We start from the raw sequence: 23,133 nt of genomic DNA, 5'->3' as shown, positions 1-23,133 counted from the left end.
AAAAGAGAATAGCAGAAAGAGAACCAATGGTTCAGTATCTCTAGTTTCATACATAAGCTGTCAATCAAAGTAGGCTACTGCCATCCACATCGTAGGGGATACATAGGTCTCCTTGTTAGGGAATCTTAACATACTCTACCTTTCAAAGGTACCTCTGTGTTATGTGTAAAGGGAATGCCCAGAGAAATCCCAGTTCCATAAAAATCATCTATTGATTCAGACTAATGTCCTCATGTCACCAGTCATTCACTCATTCATCCACTCAATCAATCAAACATCAGTTTAAGCATCTATTATGTACCAGACCCTATGAAAAAAATGCACTAAATATACATTGTTTCCCTACTCAGGCTTACTCCCACAAGTTATGCATTCCCTAATTCTCTATATCAATTCCACTTCCAACCATTATTCCAAGTTCAATTCAAAATCTACCTCTTCCATGAAACATACATTATGATCTGACATGTCAGCAGCCAATAAATTCTTCCTCCTGTAACACTCACATAATGGTCTTTCTCATATGGTTGCTTATTTTATTCAGTTATTTTGGGTTGTTTTTTTTTTTTGAAGGGGAAAGGTAGGGCAGTTGGGATTAAGTGACTTGTCCAAGGTCACATGGCTAGTTTTGTGTTAAGTGTCTGCAGCCGAATTTGAACTCAGTTCCTCCTGACTCCAGGGCCAGTGCTCTATTGCCACCTAGCCACCCCTTTATTCAGTTCTTATTTTACTTAACTCTGTTGGTGTGTATGTGACCCCTTTTCTTGTTTTATACTGTCAAATAGGACAGGGAATGTGTGTTATACTTCTTCATTTCTTTCATGCAATATGTAATACCATCAAAATATAAGCTAGATTAATTAATTGATTGGCTGAGTGATCCTCCATTGGGGGAGGAGGAGAGAAAGGAAAAAAAAAACTTCTTTATAGAAAATTTAGAAAACTCTTATTTCTAAAAATTTAAGTCAAAATTGAAGGGGGGAAAAACCTCCTGTAATATAATGCTTTGATGTCTTCAGAAGTGATTGAAGTACAAGGTTGTCTGCTTCTATAATCCATAAAGACAATATGGTATGCTTAATAGGTCATCATTTGACCTAGAGGCAGAAAGATCTGGACTCAGATTCTACCTCAAACAATTCCTACCTATAGCTCCTAAAAGTCACCTCAGTTTCCTTATGTCTAAGATAAGGAAGGTGGATTCACCGACCTCTAAGGTACCTTCCACATGTAAATTTATGATTTTATGAATGGCCCCATACTACCTTGTGTCATTCTTTTGTCTACTTTTCAGTGGTATTCCTTTCTGCACTGTTACAATGTCCATGCAATTTTTTGAAACTGTAACTCCACCAAACAGTCACAAAATGTTGCTTTGTGATCAATCTACTATGATTTTCAGACAAGACCAAGCTAGCTAGAATGGGGGGAGGAGGGGGCGGAGAGGAAGGGAGGGAGGAATTTAAATCAATTTAACCCAACAAATGTGTTGAGCATATACTTTATCTAACACATTATTTTGAATGCTGAAGATATAAAAAACAATAAATGAAAAACAGTCCTAGCCCTCAAGAAAAAGTAAGTTTTGTCTTCATAGAATCAGATTAGTAAGAGCCAGAGAGCTCTGAGGGTTTAGTTGCTTCTCCTGTTGAGTTAAGTACAGATTTTTTGTGGTGCATAAAATTTCTGACAGCTATTTCAGACCCTTGGAGGCTCTTCTCCTGATTTTTCTTCTTCTTGTTTTGTTCCTTGAAGTTAAAGTGACTACAAGTCTGTAATGTAAATATGTTTGTATATGTGCATGCACTTATATGTGAACTTAGTCATTGTAAAAATGATGTCTACCTTCGAATATCCAGATGAAAACTTCCTGAGTACATAAAATAGCTTAAGTCTATAATAAACAAAGGAAAACTATTATTTATAATACATACATGAAGTAATTGTGTATGATAAACAGCATAATGAAATTACTAGGAAGTTCTCAGAAATTTAGATGTGGGAAAGTTGGCCATCATGACATTAAAGGCAGAAAAAGTGGTTTACATTTGGACAAAATTTATCTCATTCTGTTTATATCAAATCAGAGGTAATAGTTCTATTAGTTTTGAAAATCTGGCCCTATGTGTAGCTATAAATCTGGGGTGGGGAACCTGTAGTCTCAAAGCCACATGTGGCCTTCTGGGTCCTTGGGTGTGACCTTTTGAATGAATCCAAGTTTTACTAAACAAATCCTTTTGTTAAGGGGATTTGTTCTGTGAAGTTTAGATTCAGTCAAAGGTATGAACTTGAAGATGTAGAGGACCACAGGTGACCTCTAGGTCACAGATTTCCTACTCCTGCTCTAAACTTTGAGGAGGTCCATGTGATATTGTTGTCATTTTGCTGATTTAAGTTCGTAAGTTTAAGTTTGTAAGTTTAGGCACCTCAGAAGTTATTTCTTCTTAGACACATGCTTTTCTAAAATAACTTTTCTTAAAAAAAAATCTTTCCAATCCTTAACTGACACAAACTTTCCCACATAAAAAGAAATAAAAAAGAGGTTTTTTTGTTTGTACCACTTGTTTTCCTTAAGTATATATTTCATTTACACAGTAATACTACCTCTATCCTGCTAGTCAGTGTCCCCTTATGAACTTCCTTCCCCTCTCTTCTATATGTATCTCAAAAATATATTTATTGATTATTTTTTCTTTCCATACCCTGGTTTCCCTCTCTCTCCTCCCACCAGAAACTAAATCATCAAAAAAAATTTTTAAGAGGAAAAAAAGAAAGAATTGAAAAAATGAGCAAAGCCAATCAACAAATGGGGGAAAAAAAAATCTAATGTTATATGCAGTATTCTACATCCATAGACCCCATCCTCTGCAAATGAGCATAGGGAGGTGTTTTCTCTTTGGAACAAACATTTTTTTTAATGTCATAATATTCATTTTTCATTGTTTGATGGCAGTTGTTACATTTATATTTATATGATCATTATGCATATAGTTTATATATCTGCTTACTTCATTTTGCATCAGTTCTTGCAATGATTTGCATACTTCTCTACATTTGCCATTCTTATCTTTTCTTATAGCACAATAATATTACATTACATTCATATGCTACAACTGGATTAGCTATTTGTCATTCAATAAAGTTCTAATTTGTTTGTAGTTTTTGGGGGGGGTTGGAGGGGTTGTTTGTTTTTCCTACAGACAGACACACAATGCTATTACATATAAAATCATTAAGACTAGCAAAGAAGGAAGAATAGGAAGAAGCAATACCACCAGGCTCTGTCCCACAACTACTCCAGTAAAAACTGAAGAAAAGTAATGTGACAAATAGTGATCAGGAAATCCAGGGAGAAATCACAATGAAGCATCATTTTAACCCAAAGTCACAGATTCAGCACACAAGCAAATAACCAGGAGTGGTTCTTTAGCTCTGTTTCTCTGACCTAGAAAAAATATCAAGGATTTAGACCAGGGTGCATACCTAGGATAGGCCTATAATTCTGTTAATGCTGTGTTCCCACAGCAGAATAATTAATTTAGTCTATAGGAAAGTTTTAGGAAAGGAATTGCAGACTAGAAGTGGGGTGATAGCTCTGTCACTCTGAATCTGTAGATCTTTCCATCAGGGTGACAAGGACTGGGGTGAGAAACTGTCTACTGGAGCTCCAACCAGAAGCAAACCTACAAGAATATTGTCCAGATGAAACTCAGGATCCAGAGCTTACAAAACTAAAACCAGGAATATAATGAACAAACTTGTACCCTCTGTAGACCACTTAGGGTCCATTGAAAGTTTATAACTCCTTCACATAAACTGCCTCTGAAATACTTGAAGAACACTATATAATCCATAGACTGAATTGACAAGATTTCAAAGAATACAACCAGGGCCATACAAGGCCTCAACCTTTCTTCCAGAAGTATAAAGAGCCTAGACATGCCCCCAAAAACTATTAAATCAGAAAGCAAAAATGAGTAAACCCAAAAGAAGAAAGAAAGGGAAGGAAAGAAGGAAGGAAGGAAAGAAAGAAGGAAGGAAGGAAGGAAGGAAGGAAGGAAGGAAGGAAGGAAGGAAGGAAGGAAGGAAGGAAGGAAGGAAGGAAGGAAGTAGGGGAGGGAGGAAAGAAGGAACTTATGAAAAAATATTTATTATGGATCCAAGGATAACCAAGAAAAAAAAACAGAAGAAAATAACTTTTAAAATCTAGAAGGAAATTGTCAGAGAAAAATGAAGCTTGTTCCCAAGGTTAACTAGAATTCTTGGAATAAATAAATCAAGGGATAATTAAAAAAGGAATGGAACATAATATTTTAAATGAAATGAGAGTTCTAGAGAAAAACATAGCAAAGAAATATAAGATGTGGAGGGGAGATCTTGGGGAATATAATAGTATATTACATTTTGGGTAACTTGATCTCAGTTCAGGTTAACCAAGTAAATAATTCTCAAAAAATTTAAATGGACCAGGCAAAGTTAATGACTCCATGAGATAACAAGACGAATCAAAATAAAGTTAAAGGTCTAGGGGAAAAAATTTAAAATATATATATATATGGAATTTAATTCCATTAAAATATGATCTGGAACATAGATCAAGGTGAGATAATTTAAGAATGATTAGACTTCCTGAAAACTATAAGAAAAAAAAATGTTCATATCATATTTTCCAAAAAAATATGAAAGAAAATCATCCAGTTCTATTTGAATGAAAGGGCAAAGTGAAAGCAGAAAAACTCTATTAATCATTTCTGTAAAGAAGCCTGAAAATGAAAAGTCCCATGAATTTCTTGGTCAAAATCAATAGTTTCTTGGCCAAAGAAAATTGCATGCAACCAAAAAGAAGCCACGTACCAGGCAGCTAGGTTGTGCAGTGAATAGAGCACAAGCCCTGGAGTCAGGAGGACCTGAGTTCAAATACAGCCTCAGACATTTGACACACTTACTAGCCATGTGACTTTGGATAAGTCACTTAATCCCAATAGCCCTCAAAAAAAAGAGTATCTAGTGGAGCAGAGCCAAGATGGCAGAGTAAAAACAGGAACTCCACATGGCTCCCACTCCAAACACCTCCAATATCTGTAAAATATGACTCTAAACAAATTTTAGAATGACAGAACCCACAAAGTGACAGAGAGAAACAAATTCTCATGCTGAAGGCAGCCTGGCAGGCTGACGAGAAGGGTCTATCACACCAAGTAGGGAGTTGAGCATAATCCTATATGAACTACCCATGACCATACCATGACCCACAGCACAGACTGGCCAGAGCAAACTTCAAGAGAGTGAATCACCAGCAGCTGTAGCAGTTTCCAGACTTCTCAACCCATAAATGCCAAAGATTAAGTAAAAGGTCAGTGGGGAACCCTATTGGATCTAGGTGAGAGAAGAGTACGATCTGGTCCCTGCCCCCAGGATGAGAAGTAGCAGAGGTGCTGCGGCTACAGCTACTGCTGTGTGGATGTATCCAGAGCACCTAGCATGCAGACAGTAGGGGGACCAAGCAACTATTCAGAGGGTAATTGCTCTTGCTTTGACCTGTTTGCATCTGGATTGCAGTCTTGGGTGGTGGTCCTAGGGTGTGTGACCAGTGTGCCAGAGCTTGTGGCGTCTGAAGATAGGATGCCTTCCTCATAGCTCTGAAAACATCTGTGAAAACCCCAGTGATTTGGAACATAGCTCTCTCCATTCTGGAAGCAGAGTTGTACCATGCCAAAGAGCTCAAAATTCAAGTAATTGGCTGGCAAGATGAGTAAGCTCAATAAGACCAGAGAATCCTTTTTTGAGAACAAAAGGGATCAAAACATGGAACCAGAAGAAGTCAATGAAGTTAAAACTCCTGTATCAAAAACTTCCACGAAAAATATGGATTGGTTACAGGCCATGGAGGAGCTCAAGAAGGATTTTGAAAATCAAGTAAGATAAGTGGATGAAAAATTGGGAAGAGAAATGAGAATGATGCAAGAAAATCATGAAAAGAGTCAACAGCCTGCTGAAAGAGATCCCCCCCAAAAATACTGAAGAAAATAACACCTTAAAAAATAAACAAGTGGCAAAAGAGGCCCAAAACATCAATGAGGAGAAGAATGCATTAAAAAGTCAAATTACGAAGATGGAAAAGGAATTTCAAAAACTCACTGAAGAGAATAATTCCTTCAAATTTAGATTAGAGGAAATGGAAGCAACAACTTTATGAGAAATCAAGATACTATAAAACAGATCCAAACAAATGAAAAAATAGAAGGCAATGTGAAATATCTCATTGGAAAAAAACACTAACCTGGAAAATAGATCCAGGAGAGATCATTTAAAAATTATTTAACTACCTGAAAGCCAAGATCAAAAAAAGCCTAGAAATCATCCTTCAAGATATTCTCAAGGAAAATTTCCCTAATATTCTAGAACCAGAGGGAAAAATAGAAATTGAAAGAATTCACTGATCGGCTCTTAAAAAAGATCCCAAAAAGAAAACTCCTAGAAGTTCCATAGCCATTCCCAGGTCAAGAAGAAAATAATACAAGCAGCCAGGAAGAAACAATTTGAGTATTGTGGAAACACAATCAGGATGACACAAGATCTAACAGCTTCTACAGTAAGGGATCAGAGGGCTTGAAATATGATATTCTGGAGGTCAAAGGAGTTAGGATTAAAACCAAGAATTACCTACCCAGAAAAACTGAGTATAATTCTTCAAGGGAAAATATGGTCATTCAATGAAATAGAGGACTTTCAAGTATTATTATTATTATTTTTTTTTTGTAAAAGCAATTGGGGTTAAGTAACTTGCTCAAGGTTACATGGCCAGGTGTTTCTGGGTTGGTGCTAAGTGTCTGAGCCCAGATTCAATCCCAGGTCATCCAGACTCTGGGGCCAGTGCTCTTACTCACTGGGCTACCTGGCCACCCTTACTTTCAAGTATTCTTGATGAAAAAACCAGAGCTAAACAGAAAATTTGATTTTCAAATACAAAAACCTATAGAAGCATGAGAAGGTAAACAGGAAAAAAGAAATTATAAGGAACTTATTAAAGTTGAATTGTTAACACTCTTACATGGAAAACCAATAATTGTAACTCATGATACTTTTCTCAGTATGAGAATAGTTGAAGGGAATATGTGTGTGTGTGTGTGCATGCATATGTATAGGAGGGTATATGTGTGTATAAATACATATGTGAGTGTGTGTATATTTGTGTACATGCATACATAGACAAAGGGCACAGGATCAGTTGAATAAGAAGGGATGATATCTAAAAAAATAAAATTAAGAGGTGTGAAAGGAATATAATGAGAGAAGGAGAAAAGGAGAGATAGATTAGGGCAAATTATTTCATATAAAAGAGGTAATAGAAAACTGTTACAATGGAGTGGAAGAGCAGGAAAGTGAAAGGGAATGGGTCAACCTTACTCTCATTGAATTTGGCTTAAGGAGGGAATAACACACACACTCAATTGGGTATCTTACCCTACAGGAAAGTAGGGGGGAAGAGGATAAGAGGGAAATGATAGAGGGGAGGGCAGAGTGGGGGAGAAAATAGTTGGAACAAACACTTTTGAAAAGGGACAGGGTCAAAGTAGAAAATAAAATAAGTGGGGGACAGGATAGGATGGAGGAAAATGTAGTTATTCTTTCACGATGTAATTACTTTGGAAATGTTTTGCTTAACTACACATGTACAACCTATATTGAATTGCTTATCTCCCCAGTGGGGATGGGTGAGGAGGGAAGAAATGAAAGATTCTGGAAATCAAAGATATAAAAAACAAACCGGAAATAAGATATACAGGTACTGGGGTGTAGAAATCCATCTTGCCCTATTGGAAAGTTAGAGGGGGTATGGGGAAGGATATAAGAGAGAGCAGATTGCAGGAAGGGGCATTCAGTGGGCTTGTTATCTTGGAATGGGGGGCAGTGGGGAAAAAATGGGATAAAATGTGTAACTCTTGTGAAAATAAAGTTGAAAACTAAAAATAAATTCTAAAAATTAAAAAAAATAAAATAAATATGACTGGGCAAGTCATAAAAAAAAAAGAGTATCTAAGAATGCCTGCTGAAAAGACCAGGGCTGAATAGAATGCAAACACAAGATTCAAGAGAAATAAAAGAACAAAAAGATAAATACAAGGGAGCACTCATGAGGGATAGCAGAAGGATGAATTATTTACATTTCCATGGGGGAAGATGATATGTTTACCCTCAGAACTCTAATATCATCCAGAGTCATATGGGAACCTAAATAAGATAGAGGACCTGGAATTGATTTTTATTAAGTTTTGATTATCTTAATGGAAGAAAAGTACGAGAAAAGGAAATCTACTAGGGAAAAAAATTGAGGAGAAGAGAAGGGGGAAATTGATAAGGTATGGCCTCTGGGAGCCCCCTTGAGCTCTCCTTGAGTCCTTGGGGTACAGGCTCTGGGAACCTCCCTTGAACTCTTAATTAAATTGTCTCATTGGATGAGGCATTTGCATGAGGCAATAAGACTTATGTTGTGGCTTGGCCCACACCTCTAACCTAGTTACTAACTGCTATCTACTAGCCTAACTACTAGCCTAGCCTTACATTGTTCATCTACTTCCCACCCTTGAGCCTATCAAAATAACTGGACTAGCCCACCATTGTCTGTAGCCTCCAGCTACCTCCCCGCCTTAATCACTCATTGACCTCATTAACTCCTCCTGAAGACCCTCCCCAAACTCTTCCCCTAGACCACTCCTAGATTCTTCCCACAACCTTCTGTATAAGGTGTGAGAGCACCATAAAAGGACATAGCACAGACTTTCTCTGTGTCTAATATAAACGAACTTTTAATAAATTTTACTTTTCTTTGGCTGACAGAAGACTTGAGTCGAATTTATTCAGCAGTACCTGGCATGTTGGTATTTTGGTGTCTCCAGAGCAACCCTAACCCTCTTAGGGGGTAACTTCTTCAGAAATAACTATTTCAAGGTCAGCTAGGTGGTGCAGTGAGTAAAGCACCGGTCCCAGAGTCAGGAGGACCCGAGTTTGGTTCCAGCCTCAGACACTTAACACACACACACACACACACACACACACACACACACACACACACACACACGCAAACTAGCCGTGTAACCTTGGGCAAGTTACTTAACCCCAATTTCCCTCCAAAAAGGCAAAAAAAAAAAAAAAGAAGAAACTATTTCAGACAGTAGAGGTGAATAAGATGAACAGTATATAGTGAAGGAGGAGGGTGTAAGAGGACTTAGCATCACTAGAACTGATGGAGTGTAGGCTGTGGGAACCCCCTAGAATCTTCCCACTTGATAAGGCATTTGCCTGAGGCCATAAGCCTTACATTATCCTAGGCCCAAATCACTTAACCTAGCCTAGCCCTCCATTATCTAGCTACTTCTCAACCTTGATGTTATCAAAATATCTATACCCAAATCTGTTACCCTTAAACTAGCCTAGTCCTCCATTGTCTGTCATCTCCAGGTAGTCTTCAGTTATTTCCTACCCTTAGTCCCATTCCTGGAGTCTGACCTCAGTTCTTCAAGATTCTCCTTAGACTCTTCCTCAAGCCCCTCTCTAAGCCCCTCCCCTAGAGTACCCCTAGATCTCTCCCACACTCTTTCTGTTTATAAGACCATTCTTGCCTCCATGAAGGTGCTGAAATTCAATCTAGTGCAGACTGACTCTGCCTCAGATTGTTCTGGCCTGCTTGTCCAATACAATAGTGATAAATACTTCGGCTCATTAATAGTGTACCTATTATGGCCAGTCTTTAAGAAACCTGACTTTTCTTTGGCTGAGAGAAGGCTTGACTTGAATTCATTAGGCAGCAACTAGAGTGTTGGTATTTTGGGGTCTTGAGCACCCCTAAACCTCAAGCCTCAACATAACTGCATCTCATTTGAACCAAAGGACGGAACAACATATACACAACTTTGGTGTAGTAATACATACAGGTCAACATTGTATTAGGAGAAAAAGTCCCAAAATCTGAAATAATTTAAGAAATAATTTTATTAAATCATTTGGTAACCCCTTGTGGTTCCCTCCTGAGTCTCTGCAAGATTTATGTTAAATAGTGTTTAGAGAAGAATACCAGCACCAGTACTGCTTCTTGCTGTTGTTGTTGTTGTTCAGTCATTTCAGTAACGTTTGACTCTTCATAACCCCATTTGGGGTTTTCTTGGCAAAGATGCTGGATTGGTTTGCATTGCCTTCTCCAGCCCATTTTACAGATGAAGAACTGAGGCAAAGAGTTACTTGCCCAGGGTCACACAGCTAGTAGGTGACAGAAGTCAAATTTGAACTCAGGAAAATGATTTCTGATTTCAATCTCAGGCTCTATCTATTAAACCATTTAACTGTCATAGAACTGTAGCAGTTAAGCAATTTTGTAGAGAGGGTAGTTCTCAGGAAAAGACCACTGAAATGTCTATCAACAAGTATAAACATTCAAATTCAGGGAACCCAAAATGCAAAGTTTGGGTGGACCCAAAACAAGACCTGAATGAGCATTTCCTGTAGCCATATGACTTCCCCTACATATCTCTGTTAGCCTGATTCTACTGTAAGCTAGAATTTTCTAGGCAATTTTCTAGTCACATAAAACTAGGTTCAAACAACGTAATAAATAAAGTTTCCCAAAAAATATAAAATAACAAATTTTTTCTCTATAACTGAAAGAAGAGTGATCTGGGGAAAGAGTGGGGGGGGCAGGAATCAGAGGGAAGATAGATTAAGAGAGTAATTAATTATAAGTAAAAGATATTCTTGGAGAGGATAGAAAGAAAGGGAAGAAGGATTAAACATGAAAGAAAGAAAGGGAAAGAACATGTGAATGATAGCTCATCAAGGTTAAGAGTAGAGGGGCCAGGGGCAGCCAGGTAGCACAGTGAGTAAGAGCACTGGCCCCAGAGTCAGGATGACCTGGGATCAAATCCGGCTCAGACACTTAGCACCCACCCAGAAATAAGTGGCCTTGTAACCTTGAGCAAGTTACTTAACCCCAACTGCTTTAAAAAATAAAAAAAAAAAATTAAAAAAGAGTAGAGGGGCTGAGAAGCAGAGATAGATTACATCAGAGTATTAGTACTGAACACACTCCTCATTGTTCTCTTCTATTTTTGTAAAGGAATGAAAAATCGAGAAACAAAGTGTATGAGAATAAGTTGAAAAGAACTACACAATAATAACAAGTGTGAATGTGAGTAAGATCAATTCACCTATTAAAAAGAGCAGAATAAGAAATATTTGAAATATAAAAACACAGTAAAGACAAGGAGCTAGAGCAACAATTATTATGCTTCAGATAAACACAAAAAAGATGGCATAAAAATCCTGATCTCAGACAAGGCAATAGTTAAAATATATTTGATTAAGGGTATCTAAATACTTCAAAGAAAAACTAATTCATTTACAAGGAGAAATAGAGAGCAAAACTAAAATAGTCAAGGACCTCAATGTATCCCTTTCAGAGCTAGACACATCTAACTTTAAAAAAAAAAGTTAAGGATGAGATTATAATTTTAGAAAACTTAGTTACCAAAATTTTTTTTAAAATATTAATAAAAGTCCATTGAAGAATAGATTAAAACTAATGGAATATTAAGTAACTTTATACTATGTAATTGCTTGGCCAAAGAACAAATCATAGATGCAAAGGCTAATGTCAGTAAAGAAAATGAGGTAACATCAAAATTGGTGGGATGTTAGTGAAAGCAACTTTTAGATTATATATCTCTTAATGCTTTCAGCCATAAAACAAAGCTGATTAAAAAATGAGGATTACAATGATGAAAATTAGAAAACCTACAAATTACTATAATTAAAACCAAAACAGACTAGTTGGCTAGTGACTAGGATTCAGCGCTTTCACTGCTGCAGCCCAGGTTTGAGTCCCAGTCAGGGAACCATAAAATGCCGAGGTCAGGGACACATAAAATGTAGAGGTCAGGGAAACCATAAAATGATGAGATTTAAGGTTTTAGGGGTACTTGAGACCCCAAAACACCAACATGCCAGGTCCTGCTAAATGAATTCAACTCTTCTCTCAGCCAAAGAAAAGCAAAGTTTATTAAAGTTTGACCATAATGGATAGACTCTTAAGGAGCCTTGGTATCTGTGATGGTTGCATTGGACAAGGGGACCAGAATAATATGACACAGAGTGACTGCCCTAGATAATTCTCCAGCCCCCTCATAGAGGCAAGATGGGTCTGATATACAGAAAGGTTGTAGGAGGAATCTAAGGGTGGTCTAAAGGAGGAGTTTGGGGAGGGTCTTCAGGAGGATTCAAATGAGGTCAGACTCAAGTAATGAGAGATTAAGGGGGAGAAGTAGCAGGAGGCTACCTGGAGATGACAGACAAAGGAGGGCTAAGTCTAGTTTAAGGGTTTTGGGAGGATCAAGGGTGGGAAGTAGCTGGACAATAGAGGGCTAGGCTAGTATCAGAGGTTTGGGCCAAGGTATAATGAAAGGCTTATGGCCTCAGGCAAATGCCTCATCAAATGGGAAGATTCAATCAGAGTACTAGGGGGTTTCCAGCGCCTGTACCTCATCAATGAAGACTCAGACAGCACTGAAAATGACTGAACAATAACAAAAGGGCAGTGTTTGTCTTTTGCCTCATTTTGTATTCTCAACACTTAACTGTTTCCTGGCACATAAAAGGTGTTTAATAAATATTTATTGACTTGCTGTTATTTGAATGAGGAATGCAGAGTTGGTTCACTATTATGAAAACTACAGGTATGTCATATCAATAAGAACGAAAAAATTCATAAAATTATATCAAAAGAGGTTGACATTTTTAAATAGTCATTTCTGTTGAAAACTCATAAAATATGATTATATTTATGTGTCCTTAATATAATAAGTAGTATCTAAAACTAAAACCCTTTGTTTTTTGTAATAGAGATAAACAAGATATCGTTCCAGTAAATCAAGGGTTGTAGTAGGAAAAATAGCCTAACTTCTAGCCCCAAGCAAATTAGGATTTTTTTTCTAGAAGTTTTTAAGACTGTTTTTTAAAGTTTGTTTGCCTTAGGGGTCAAAAGTTTCAGGCTTTTGGTGGTCTTTCTTGTTCTCCTTGGGTATAAAGCAATAAAAAGGAAATTCAAGCATTATCTGAGGCACCTCACACAGATGAATAAATCCAGGGTGTCTTCAATGCATATCTTTGTTGAAATATTCCATAAATTGAACTAAAGCTATCAGGGAACTAGCCAGAGTCAGCCCAGCTCAGACAATTGGCATAGTGGTGCCTGATAGACTGGAACAGAATGGCCTCATTAAAGGATGGGCATTGCAGAGGAAAGTGAGCCAGGTTGGTCTGGTACTTAAGGTAAGGCCTCTAGGGATGATGATTGCTTATTTTGAGGTACATGCTATACCTCAGGGATTAGAGAGTAGGTGAGATCGATGTTAGTATGCTCTGTGTCCATAAGAACTTTTCCTTATTGATTGTTGCTATAAAATATCTTTTTGGCCCACCAGCTGTGTTGTCCCTGGACAATCCTGGTTGAAATTTTTAAAGTTATCAAAGTTCTATGAAGAGGTTTCTTCAGAAATCAGTTAACTTTCCAAAAAGCCTGGAGGGATGGTATTTTGGAGGACTGGAAGAGTTTCACCCTCATTATAAAGGACAAATTCAAAAGAAGTGCCTTTATAGGAACCACATGTCTTTTGTATTTCTAATGGTCATCTTCATCCAATTGCCTCAGAGGAATCCTGCTGAAAGAAAGTCCTTCTCAGCTTTAAATGAGTCATTTTTACATGTGAATACAAAAAGAATTGTTTGGTTTTGAATGGCTTTTTGGAAATGACAATGAAGTTGAGTAAGCATGCCTTAGTCATATAATTGTGTATGGACAAAGTCAGCTAGTTGAAAGCTTGGCTTTAGACCCAGAATGAAAGAATTCAAAAGAAGGTAGATAGGATTATCTAACAAACCTGCTGAAGGTATTGTTTGAAATTTTTTGTTTGTTTCATTTGTTGTTGTTTTTAATTTGGCATTTAACTGGCCAAGTAGAATTTTGTCACTAAGACTTCATTGTGATTCTTTGGTGCTAGAAGATGGGGGTTGGGGTGGGGAGGAAAGCATTTGGAAGAATACTGCTTATATCTTCCTAGGAGCCCAGAGGCATTTCTGGAATTCTAGATACAGACAGTGAGTCAATTAGAACCCAGTTAAATGCTGGGAGCAAGTAGAGGTGCTGCATCAGTTTATAAAATCTCCATTCAGATTCCCAAACTGTGTAGTGTGAATTGTAACATTCTCCCTCCATCTCTCCCCTTCCCCTTCCCTCTCCTCCCTTCCCCTCTCCTCTCCTCTTTCCCCCCTTCCTCAGTTTCATTCACCCCTATTTCCTGGAATGAGTCCATTAAGAATTTGGACTCAAGGAGTACTTCCCCACTGCAACAGAAATATTTACTGATGGAATATGGCAAACAGAAGACATACTGGCCTAGAGGATTCTCTGGCTTTGATACCTTTTTGCTTTTTGTTTGCCTTTTTGCTTTGTGTCATACCCTGACCATATATATGTGTGCTATCCTGTGTTGGACATTACAAGACTTTGTGAGTATGTTATGAAATGTATCAAGACCACCTTGAATTGTTCAGTGGCGCATGACTTGCAGCAGGAAAAATCCAGTATTGGAAAGAATGGGAACTGTCAGGAAGGGAAACCCACATTCCATCATGATTGTCTAAAATTCTTAGGAATTGTCTGGGTCTCCCTATCTGGCCATTCTTGAACTCATCAAGTATGGTAGATCCAGAGACAGTGATATATTGACCTGAAGCAACAAAAAACAGAAAGCAGACACAGAACTACACAATATGTAAAATTAGGAGTTTACCTAGCAAGACACACCTGAAAACTATATTAATATTATCGATGGGGTGATGGGACCTGAGCACCTAAAAGGAAAAAAAAAAACATATCTTTGAAAGCAACCCAGTTCCTGGATTTTTCCATATATTTCAACAGCCCAGATCACTGGCCTCTTGCCCAAGGCAACTGGCCCACCCCAGCCCACCTAGGTCACTTAATTAGCTTACTTGACAATCCTTTCACTGTGGCTCTTGGCCCACTCCAGACTGCATGAAAATATTGACCTCTCCTAAATCCCTGTCTAAATAACATAATTAGCCTACTTGATATTCCTTTCAATGATGCACCAGGCCTACCCCATACTACTTACCATTCCTTAATTCCATCCAGATTCCTTTCACAGTCCTTTTTGTATATATTTGTAGGTTCACTAAGAACCCTGCCTGCTTCTATTGGCACAAAAATAAAATTTGTCATGTACTGGAAGATAGTTTGCGTGTATGAATTTATTTGAGGTGGACACTGCCCTGTACCTGGACATTTCTGGGTTCCCAGCAACCCCAAACTGCATTTCTAGTTATAAAAATAAAGTCAGAACCAAACATTTAGAGAAGTATTAATTGTTACTGATAGGCTGAGCACTATAATAAAATTGACAATATTACCTAAATGAATGTGTCCTATGTACAAACTATCAAATAATCTCATAGAATTCACAGATATAACAAAAGTAATTTAAATACAAAAGATCAAGAATCCCAAAGGAAATGTTGAGGAAATATAAAGGGAAAAGGAATGGGACCTAGGAGTACCAGAATTTAAACTCTATTGTAAATCAATAATGATCAAAATGACTTGGTATTGGTTAAAAATTGTAGACATCAATCATTTGAACATGATTTAAGGATATATAATTCAAAACAAATTAAGGAATTAAGGTAATAGACTAGAGGCAGCTAGGTGGCACAGTACACTTGATACCTTGGACAAGTCACTTAACCCCAATTGCCTTGCTTTCTCCCCCTCAAAAAAAAAACAAACAGTAGACTAGTATTGAAGAGGGTACCCACTAAAAGGGTTAGGGTTGCTCTGGAGACCCCAAAATACCAACACGCCAGGTCCTGCCAAATGAATTCAACTTGAGTCTTCTCAGCCAAAGAAAAGTAAAATTTATTAAAAGTTCGATTACATTAGACACAGTAAGTCTGTGCTAGAAAATTCTACAGCACTCTCATTATTCTATGGCACTTTCAGAAACATGAAGACAGGATAGGGTCTTATATACAGAAGGTTGTGGGAGGAATCTAGGGGTGGTCTAGAGGAGGAGTTTGGGGAGGGTCTTCAGGAGGAGTTAATGAGGTCAATGAGTGATTAAGGGTGGGAAGCCACCTGCAGACCACAAACAATGGTAGTCTAGGCCAGTTCAAGGGTGTATTGATATTTTGATAGGCTCAAAGGTGGGAAGTCTAGTAACAGAGGCTTGTGCTCAGCCACAAGGTAAGGCTTATTGCCTCATGCAAATGCCTCATCAAATGGGATGATTTAATCAAGAGTCCAAGGGAGGTTCCCAGAGCCTGTACTTCAAGGACTCAAGGAGAGCTCAAGGGGGGCTCCCAGAGCCCATACCTCATCAGTATTTGTTAATTCTAAAAACCCAAGTTACTGGGGAAAGGATTCCCTTTTTCAATAAAAGCTTCTGGGAAGAGTCAAAAGCAGTTTGGCAGCAAATAAATTTAGATTACTGTAATATACTATATATTTAGATAAGTGCCAGTTGACACATAATCTAGATATAAAATAGCACATCTTTAAAAAAAATAGAAAAGAAAAAAATATCTTCTGGATCTAATGCTAGGGAAAGAGTTCAAAACCCTCAAGCAATATAGAGGGTCACAGAAGATGAATGAATTGGAAAAAGCTTGAATTTTTTTTTGCATAAAAAAAACTAATGCAGCTAAGATTAGAAGGGACACACTTAATAAGGAGAAAATACTTGCTAAAAACTACATTTCTTTGCTAATGTCTCATTATGAAGATGCATAATGAGTTGATTAAATTTATAATAGAAATTGTTGCACAATAGTTTCATCAGAGAAGGACATGAACTGGCAGTTTTTGAAGGAAAAAAAATTAAAGTCATGGATAGTCACATATATTTTTAAAAAATCTTCATCCCAAGGTGGGTAAAAAGATTTTATAGTAAATTTTTGTATTAGGGTTGGTACAGAGTTCTTAAGTCCTTCAAAGTTGTCTTTACAACATGTACTTATTGTATAAATTTCTAACTTCACTCTGTATGAGTTGATACAAATCTTCCTAAAGAAACTGACAGCTATAATACAACATATCAAAGAAGTTAGTCATTACCAAAAATAAATGTGTTTGTGTGTACATACATATATTGACTAAAGGGCTATTGAGAAAAAAATTAAAAATGACTTGGAAACTAAATAATAATTCTAAGGAATTGATGAGTCAATGAACAAATCATAGAATAGGTCATTTCACCCAAAAATGACAACGATGAGACAACATATCAACATTTGGGGGAGGTAGTCAAAGCAGTGGTTATATTGAGGTTGAGGGTTGCTCAGAACCCCAAAATACCAACACACAGGATCCTCCTCAAATGAATTCAACTCAAGTCTTCTTTCAGCAAAAGGAAAACAAAGTTTGTTAAAGATCCACCATATTGGTCACACTCTAAAGAAAAATTAGCATTAGACCCTTAAGGATTCTGAGAATTTTTGATGCTTGTATTGACAAGTGGGCCAGAAAATTCTGAGCTAGATTGAATCTGAGTATCTTCATAGAGGCAAGTTGAATCTTACATACAGAAAGACTGTGGGAGTGAACTAGCGGTCCAGTAGTCTGGGGTGACTAGAGGAGGGGTTTAGGGAGGATCTTGATGGGAGTGGTCAGTAGGCAAGGTAAGTAGAGTTCAGACACCAGGAACCAAGAAAATGGGATTTTGATGGGATCAAGGGTGGGAAGTAGCCAGAGGCAATCCAGAGGTACAGACAATGGAAGGCTAGGCTAGATTAAGGATAAAAGATTTGGGCATGAAAACCAGATCAAGTGGTAAGACTGAGTAGAGCTCAAAGTAGGGACAAATGGGACTCAAATTTTTTTGGGTAAGAGGTGAAAGTCTGTACCCCATTAAATGACATCTGAGTGTGCATATAAGTTTACATATGTGTATTTTTATATATATAGACTTACTCTGTCATCCCTGATGATAACAAGGTTCTATGGGAACACATGCATCAACTACCCCTTTTAAAATGTAGAGTTTATTCTTGTTTAGTCCCTTTTGATTGTCTGCTCATGTTTACCTTTTTATGTTTCTCTTGACTCCAGTATTTGTGATGGAGTATAGACTCTAGGAACCCCTTTGAATTCTCCTTGAATCTTCCCACTTGATCTGGCATTCACCTGAGGCCAAAAGCCTTCCATTATTGCTATGCCCAAATCTGTTACCCTTAACCTAGGTCTAGGCTTTCATGTGCAATAACTTGTTCAACCATTCTCTAATTAATGGACATATCCTCAATTCCTAATTCTTTGCCACAATAAAAAAAAAGAATTGATATAAATATTTTTGTACATATAGATCCTTTTGTAAAATTTTCTTTGATCACTTTGAGGTATAGAGCTGGTGGTGGTGCCATTGCTGTGTTAAAGGCTATGGACACTTTTATAGCCTTTGGGCATGCTCCAAATTGTTCTCCAAAATATTTGAACTAGTTCACAACTTCACCAACAGTGCATTAGTGTCCCAATTTTTCCAATCCTCACCAATATGTGTCATTTTCCTTTTCTGTCATCTTAGCCAATCTGATAGATATGAGGTGGTTTATTTAAAGTTATTTTAATTTTTATTTCTTTAATTATTAGAGCATTTTTTCTCATGATCATTGATAGCTTTGATTTCTCTGAAAATTGCCTGCTCATTTTCTTTGACCATTTACCCATTGAGAAATGGCTCTCATTTTTATAAATTTGACTTGGTTTCCTATATATTTCAGAAATGAGACTTTTATAAAAGAAACTTGCTTCAATTTTTCCCCCCAGTCCTGTTTTTATTCTAATTTTGGCTGAATTGAATTTCTGTAAAAAATTTAAATTTTATGCTATCAAAATCATTCATCTCTTTTGAACCTCTTCATCTCTTGTTTAGTCACAAACTCTTCTCCTATTATATATTGACAGTTTTTTATGCACCCCTAATTTGTTTTTGATATTTCCCTTTATGTCTTAATCATGTACTTATTTTGAGCTTATCGAGACATATTGATAAGTAATAACTTACAAGTCAGTGTTCAGGGTCACAAGGACAGGTGGTCAAGTTCTGGTCTGAGAAGGAGGAAAATAAGGACATAGTGTAAATAACATGGCTTCTCCCTGTCTCCTTCTCTTCCTTCCTTGCTTTCTTTCTTTTATTTGTCTTTTTGTAGGAGGGAAGGGTGGGCAAATGCAGTTAAGTGACTTGCCCAAGGTCACATGGCTAGTAAGTGTGTCAAGTGTCTGAGGTCAAATTTGAACTCAGATCCTCCTGATTCCAGGGCTGGTGCTCTATTTACTGTGCCACCTAGCCGCACCCTTCCTTGTTTTCTTGCTTGCTTGCTTCCTTCCTCCCTTCTTCTGTCTTTTCTTCTTCTCTCCCTTTATCACATCCTCCTCCCTCCCTTTCTCCCTCCTTCCTCCCTTCCCCCCTCTCTCCCTCCCTTTCTCCCTCTCCCCTTCCCTCCGTCCCTTTCTTCCTTCCTTCTTTCCTTCCTCCTTCCCTTCCTTCCTTCCTTTCATCTGTCCCTTTTTTGCATTTTTTTCACTCTATTGCAGACATTTGTATACATACCATAAATATTTCAACTGTAGATACCACCAGACCCTCACTCACCAGGCTCAAAACTGCAGAATCTTATTTTATTTTTCCCTTTCTCCTTCAGTTTCACACACATGTAATCAGTTGCTAAGCCCGGTCAATTTTCCCTCCCTGGCATTTCTCACATCAATCCCCATCTCTCCACTTGCTCTACCATTTCTGTAGTTCATGCCCTCACCACTCTTTGTCATAGACTATTATAAGATCCTCCTAATTCATCTCCATAGTTTTAGTCTCTCCCTCTCCAATCCATCTTCCACACAGATTCCAAAATAATCTTCTTAAGTAAGGAACAGGTGTGATCATGTAACTTCCCTGCTCAAAAAATTTCACTTGGTCTCTAAGGCTGATCAGATAAAATTCAATCTCTTTGTGTTTAAGACCTTCTACAGAATGGCTCCAACTTACTTTTCAGCCTTATGTTACCTTCCGTCCCTTTATGCATTCTAAATTCCAGGAATACTGGATGACTAGCTTTTCTCCAAATCTGACATCCTCCTGCATCCATTAATTCACACAGACCATCTCTGATGCCTGGAATGATAAGGAGGAGGAGGATAAGGATGATGATAAAATTAAATATCATTTATATAACACTTTGAGGTTTGTAAGGCATTTGATATATGTGATCTCATTTCATCCTTAAAACAATGGGGGGGGGGAAGGGAGAATAAAGAACAAAGTAAAAAGTGCACAGCAGAGAACAAAAGAAAACCTGCAAAGAAAAGATGAACAGCTCTCAACACTACATGTAGTATTTAATATATAGGCTTTTTTGAAATGGAAATTTATTGCCATATATTTTGAATCCTCTCAACTTCTGTGGTGCATATGACATTTTTTTCTTTTCTTATTTTATATTTGGTTTTAATACTTAAGTTTGTGTTTATTTTTTATTATTTAAGTTTTAATTTAAAAAAAAACAGTCGTGTGAGGTAAGCACAAGTAAGATCCACATTTTATGGATAAGAAAACCGAGGCTGAGATGTGAAGCACACAGCAAAGTAAGTGTCTAGGGCCAGATTTGTAATCAAGTATTCTTGATTCCACATCCAGTCTAGTATCAACTATAATACCTAGATGCTTACATGAATGCACTCTTTACTTCCTCTTCCCATTCCAGAATCCTCCTAAATATATAGGCATGATGACATTGTGACCAGAGTGCTGGATCCAGAGTCAGTGTACAAATTCAATGTCAGAGATTAACAAGCTATATGATAACCAGTAAATTTCTTAAATTCTCTAAACTTCAGCTCATCTGTAAAATGGGGATAATATATCCTCAAACATTTCTAGAATGTGTTATTTGAATCTCTATTTTCGCCTCATAAATCTCAATCTTGTAATATATATATGTATGTATGTATGTATGTATGTATGTGTATACATACCATATCTCACCCCCAGGATAATGTAAAGTCCTTCAAAGCCGGTTCTGTGGCTTTCATCTTTGTATTGTCCTCAATACCTAGTACGATTTCTGGTACATAAGAGATTCTTTTTTTTAGGGGTGAGGTAGAGAATATAACCAAAACTTTTTTTCCCCCAGTGAACAAGCATTTATTTTCTCTCTCCCAAACATATTAAGAAAGGAGGAAAAAAAAACCCTTTATACACAGTAGGCTTTTCATTAATGTTTGTCAGACTGAATTGATTTGTCTGTATCCCATTTGACCCCATTCTCGTGTCACTGTCTTGAAAACAGACTCTCCACTCCATATCTCCTTCAGCAACTAGCAAGATGTGTTACATAAGGTAAATACTTTGTGTGTATTTATTGAAATGAATTGAATTGTTTGGTTGTGTGTGTGTGTGTGTGTGCATGCAATATGGTATCATCGAGTACTTTAGGCAATAAAAGAGAAATTGTAACTCACATTTATGTAGCATCTTAATATTGTCAACATGAATCCTTGAACTTGGTCTCTACAGATAAAAGAAATTAAGGTTCAGGCTGTTTAAGTGACTGGTGATACCTGGTGAATATTGGCCCTAAATTCAAACTCCGATCTTCTGAGGTTCAGAATGCCTTGTTGCTTTCCCAATATGACCGATTGAAAAAAGAATGGGATTGGAATCAGAAGGCACCGGATCTAGTCTTAGCTCCGTCTCTAACAAACCATATGATCCTCAGATTTCAAGTCCTTTTGGCTCTCTGCGTTTTTTCATCTCTAAAATGATGAATATCTCTAATGTTCCTTCTAGCTCCAAAATGTATGTTTCAAAATCTCTCTCGCTGTCCTTCTGGAAGCTAACAACCTGGTTGAGAAGACAAACACCTGCACACAAAAATGACATCACTAGAAAACAGTCACAATGCTACATATGAATAAGTGCAAATGAATAGATTGTCTTCATAAATGCAAAAGGGATTAGAGGTCAAAAAAGAGCTCCCTTCCTCCCCTCTTTACAAATACACACATATGCATGGTGCATCTGATATAATAAATAGCTTTGTGTCACTAGGGAACACAGGCTCTCATAGCTTTAGGGACTTGAGAGATTATCTAATCCAATCTCCACCCCCATCCCTTTTTTTAAAATAATAAGTGACCTGTCCACAGACGCACAGCTGAAGTGTTACAGCTAGGACTAGAATTCAGAACAGGAGATTTCTAAGACAGTGACATTCCAGACTAGTCTTTCTGACCAAAAATAAATGAATAAATATACAAAATAATAATTTTAAAAAATCCCTAGTCAAATGCAGCAGAAATACCTCCCTAAATGGATTTCTCCTTGTTTTATTTTTTATTGGCAATCATATAGCCTCCTGAAATATCATGCAGATTAAATATGTTGTAGCCCCCATTTTACAGATGGAGATGCTGAGATCCAGGAAGGGAAAAGATTTTCTTTAATTTTTGACAGACTAGAAACTAAAGCTGTCAGTCTCCTGGTGACCTCTGCTGAGGCCCCATTGTGTCTCTGTATAGAATAGAACTAGTGTGGGGTAGTAGGAAACGAATGATGTTCCAGTGTGTGTATATGTGCTGTGTGTATGTGTATGTGAAAATACATGTGTTTCTGCCATGTGTTCTATAGGAATCCCTGCCTGAGGATAGATCCGTTTGTTGTTACCATGATGAAATCACCGATCAACTGAATACTCTTTTCAGGCCAAGGCTGAAGGCCTTTGTGGGAGAAGAGGGGATGCTGTGCTCAGAGCTGGAGGAGCTGACCCCAAAGACCCTGCCAGCTGTGTCCGTCCAGCTTGCTCCTCCAATCGACCCGAGCTCTAGGGAACCACTCGGATATTTAGTCACCGTATCCCATGGCAATCTGTTTGGGAAAACAGCTTCTGCAAGCGCTGAGGGCTGTGTCTGCTTTAGAAAGCTGCTGCCATCTAGGGATGAAGGAACGCTGCTTCCCCTCACGCTGCTTGTCATTAATGACTGCTGCCCAGGGAGAAGATGCTCTGCTTCTTCTCCCC

General features: G+C 37.6%; 1 long non-coding RNA gene across 1 annotated transcript in view; it reads right to left on the bottom strand.

The window, feature by feature from the left end:
* The window catches only part of LOC138153697 (uncharacterized), a 32,873-nt gene that overhangs the window by 3,236 nt on the left and 6,504 nt on the right, over positions 1 to 23,133 (bottom strand). The window contains exons 2-3 of the long non-coding RNA XR_011166429.1: positions 20,106 to 20,231; positions 19,125 to 19,168 (exon numbers count right to left, since the gene is read on the bottom strand). This is a non-coding gene — a long non-coding RNA (uncharacterized lncRNA). The remainder of the gene's footprint in view (positions 1 to 19,124; positions 19,169 to 20,105; positions 20,232 to 23,133) is intronic.

This window comes from Petaurus breviceps, unplaced genomic scaffold, assembly GCF_028583685.1.
Source record: "Petaurus breviceps papuanus isolate PSGF00001 unplaced genomic scaffold, PetGlider_PUasm1.0 151, whole genome shotgun sequence".
Taxonomy (NCBI): Eukaryota; Metazoa; Chordata; class Mammalia; order Diprotodontia; family Petauridae; genus Petaurus; species Petaurus breviceps.
Note: the sequence above shows the minus strand (reverse complement) of the source record. Positions and strands in the feature narration are given on the sequence as shown.